Source organism: Heptranchias perlo, chromosome 2 (genome assembly GCF_035084215.1).
Source record: "Heptranchias perlo isolate sHepPer1 chromosome 2, sHepPer1.hap1, whole genome shotgun sequence".
In the NCBI taxonomy this organism is placed as follows: Eukaryota; Metazoa; Chordata; class Chondrichthyes; order Hexanchiformes; family Hexanchidae; genus Heptranchias; species Heptranchias perlo.
The window spans coordinates 97143389-97147466 of NC_090326.1; the positions used below are offsets into that span (position 1 = coordinate 97143389).

The following is a 4078-nucleotide window of genomic DNA, read 5'->3' on the forward strand; positions in this document are numbered from 1 at the left end:
ATTTTCTATTGGCTTTACTTAAATCAGATGCAATTCTGGTGTAAATGGTGGAACTTCTGGGACAGCAGGTTTTACTCTCATTATCATGTCAGTTATGTACGTGCAACACGTTGGGGGTGGGCACATCTGCCAGCAGCCAGCTTCATCAGAATTTAGAGTGTATCTTAGAATAGGTGTAACTTTATCGTATCTCGCCTCATTCCATCGGAAATACACCACTTTGTGCCACCTCCAAAATATCTGAATTTTGGACTCATTGGAGCTGACTTTGATGTGACCTATTTCATCAGGCTGGAGGCAGACAGATTGAATCCATCACCCAGTCAGTGAAAGCAGTCAGAGCCCCGAACCATTTTGATGGTCAGGCTGCATTACCATAATCATGGAGAATATTCAGGGTGAGTATAGAGTGTACAGAGGAGAAGTGAAAAAGGAAATAAGAGGGGCAAAGAGACAGTATGGGAATAGACTGGTGGCTAACATAAAAGGGAATCCAAAAGTCTTCTATAGGCATATAAATAGTAAATGGGTAGTAAGAGAAGGGGTGGGGCCGATTAGGAACCAAAAAGATCTACGCATGGAGGTAGAGGGCATGGCTGAGATACTAAATGAGTACTTTGCATCTGCCTTTACCAAGGAAGAAGATGCTGCCAAAGTCACAGTAAAAGAGGAGGTAGTTGAGATAGTTGATGGGCTAAAAATTGATAAAGAGGAGGTACTAGAAAGGCTGGCTGTACTTAATGTAGATAAATAACCTGGTCCGGATGGGATGCATCTTAGGTTGCTGAGGGAAATAAGGGTGGAAATTGCAGAGGTGCTGGCCATAATCTTCCAATCCTCCTTAGATATGGGGGTGGTGCCAGAAGACTGGAGAATTGCAAATGTTACACCCTTGTTCAAAAAAGGGGTGTAAGGATAAACCCAACAATTACAAGCCAGTCAGTTTAATCTCGGTAGTGAGGAAAATTTTATAAACGATAATCCGGAACAAAATTAATAGACACTTGGACAAGTGTGGATTAATAAAGGAAAGCCAGCATGGATTTGTTAAAGGCAAATTGTGTTTAACTAACTTGATTGAGTTTTTGGATGAGGTAACAGAGAGGGTGGATGAGGGCAATGCAGTTGATGATGTGTATATGTACAAGGCACAATTTCAAAATTTGCAAATGACAAAAAATTTTGAAGTGTAGTAAACAGTGAGGAGGATAATAATAGATTTCAAGAGGACACAGACAGGCTGGTGGAATGGGCAGACACATGGCAGATGAAATTTAACGCAGAAAAGTGCGAAGTGATACGTTTTGGCAGGAAGAATGAGGAGAGGCAATATAAGCTAAATGGTACAATTCTAAAGGGGGTGCAGGAACAGAGAGAGTTCTGGGAGTATATGTGCACAAATCTTTGAAGGTTGTAGTACAGGTTGAGAAAGTGGTTAAAAAAGCATATGGGATCCTGGACTTCATAAATAGAGGCATAGAGTACAAAAACAAGGAAGTTATGCTGAACCTTTATAAAACACTGCTTCGGCCACAACTGGAGTATTGTGACCAATTCTGGGCACGACACTTTAGGAAGGATGTGAAGGCCTTAGAGAGGGTGCAGAAAAGATTTATTGAATGGTTCCAGGGATGAGGAACTTCAATTACTTGGATAGGCCGGAGAGCTGGGATTGTTCTCCTTAAAGCAGAGACGGTTAAGAGGAGATTTGAAGAAGTATTCAAAATCATAAAGGGTTTTGATAAAGTAAAGTTTAAGAGAAATTGTTCCCATTGGCGGAAGGGTCGAGAAACAGAGGACACACATTTAAGGTGATTGGCAAAAGAACCAAAGGCAACATGAGGAAAAAAAAATTTACGCAGTGAGTGGTGAGGATCTGGAACGCACTGCCTGAAAGGGTGGTGGGAGCAGATTCAAACATGGCTTTCAAAAAGGAATTGGATAAGTACTTGAAGGGAAAAAAATTGCAGGGCTACGGGGAAAGAGTGGGATGATGGGACTAATGGAACAGATTATTTTAGATCTTGTCTTGTGTAATGAGACAGGATTAATTAGTAATCTCATAGTAAGAGATCCTCTGGAGATGAGTGATCATAATATAATAGAATTTCACATTGAGTTTGAGAGTGACATACTTAAGTCAGAAACTAGAGTCTTAAACTTAAATAAAGCCAATTTCATAGGTATGAGAGGCGAGCTGGCTAAGGTAGATTGGGAAATTAGATTAAAGGATATGATGGTAGATAAGCAATGGAAAATGTTTAAAGAAATATTTCATAATTCTCAACAAATATACATTCCATTGAGAAATAAAAACTCCACGGGAAAATGATACAACTGCGGCCAGCGAAAGAAGTTAAGGATAGTATTAGATTAAAAGAAGAGGCTTGTAATGTTGCCAAGAAGAGTGGTAAGCCTGAGGATTGGGAGAGTTTTAGAAACCAGCAAAGGATGACCAAAAAATTGACAAAGAGGGAGAAAACAGAATATGAGAGTAAACCAGCAAGAAATATAAAAATAGATTGTAAGAGCTTCTACAAGTATGTAAAAAGGAAGAGATTAGCAAAAGTAAACGTGGGTCCCTTTGAGACTGAAACAGGAGAAATTATAATGGGGAATAAGGAAATGGCAAAGAAGTTAAACAAATATTTTGTATCTGTTTTCACAGTAGAAGACACAAATAACATACCAAAAACAGTGGGGAACCAAGGGTTTAATGAGAGTGAGGAACTTAAAGTAATTAATATTACTAAAGAAAAAGTACTGGAGCAATTAATGGGACTAAAAGCCGACAAATCCCCTAGACGTGATGGCCTGCATCCTAGGGTTTTAAAAGAGGTGGCTGCAGAGATAGCTTGACAGGTGGTAGCGTGGCCGAGCGGCCTAAGGCACTGGATTTAAGGCTCCAGTCTCTGCGGGGGCGTGGGTTCGAATCCCACCGCTGCCAGCGTGTAAAGTGCTTGCTATTCTTTCATCATCACCAAATATCCTTCTTTAAATACGATTAAAATCACTCAGGAGATGGTACTCAGTAAAATAATGGGACTCAAGGCGGATAAATCCCCTGGACCTGATGGCTTCCATCCTAGGGTCTTGAGGGAAGTGGCAGTAGGGATTGTGGATGCTTTGGTGATAGTTTTCCAAAATTCCCTGGACTCAGGAGAGGTCCCGGCAGATTGGAAAACTGCTAATGTAACACCGTTATTTAAAAAGGGTAGTAGGCAGAAGGCTGGAAATTATAGGCCAGTTAGCCTAACATCTGTGGTGGGTAAAATTTTGGAGTCTATTATTAAGGAGACAGTAACGGAACATTTAGATAAGCATAATTTAATAGGACAAAGTCAGCATGGCTTTATGAAGGGGAAGTCATGTCTGACAAATTTGCTTGAGTTCTTCGAGGATATAACGTATAGGGTGGATAAAGGGGAACCAGTGGACATAGTGTATTTAGACTTCCAGAAGGCATTCGACAAGGTGCCACATAAAAGATTATTACTTAAGATAAAAAATCACGGGATTGGGGGTAATATTCTGGCATGGGTGGAGGATTGGTTATCGAACAGGAAGCAGAGAGTTGGGATAAATGGTTCATTTTCGGACTGGCAACCAGTAACCAGTGGTGTTCCACAGGGGTCGGTGCTGGGTCCCCAACTCTTTACAATCTATATTAACGATTTGGAGGAGGGGACCGAGTGCAACATATCAAAATTTGCAGATGATACAAAGATGGGAGGGAAAGTAGAGAGTGAGGAGGACATAAAAAACCTGCAAGGGGATATAGACAGGCTGGGTGAGTGGGCGGAGATTTGGCAGATGCAATATAATATTGGAAAATGTGAGGTTATGCACTTTGGCAGGAAAAATCAGAGAGCAAGTTATTTTCTTAATGGCGAGAGACTGGAAAGTACTGGAAAGTACGGAATGTTGGCTTTTATTGCTAGGGGGATAGAATATAAAAACAAGGAGGTATTGCTGCAGTTATATAAGGTATTGGTGAGACCGCACCTGGAATACTGCATACAGTTTTGGTCTCCATACTTAAGAAAAGACATACTTGCTCTCGAGGCAGTACAAAGAA

The 4078-nt window shown here is 40.8% G+C and overlaps 1 non-coding gene across 1 annotated transcript; it reads left to right on the plus strand.

Annotated features, from left to right (window-relative positions):
- The first annotated feature begins 2864 nt into the window (after positions 1-2864).
- Positions 2865-2947, plus strand: trnal-uaa (transfer RNA leucine (anticodon UAA)). The gene has a single exon. It is a non-coding gene; the product is annotated as a tRNA-Leu (tRNA).
- Positions 2948-4078: the final 1131 nt, after the last annotated feature.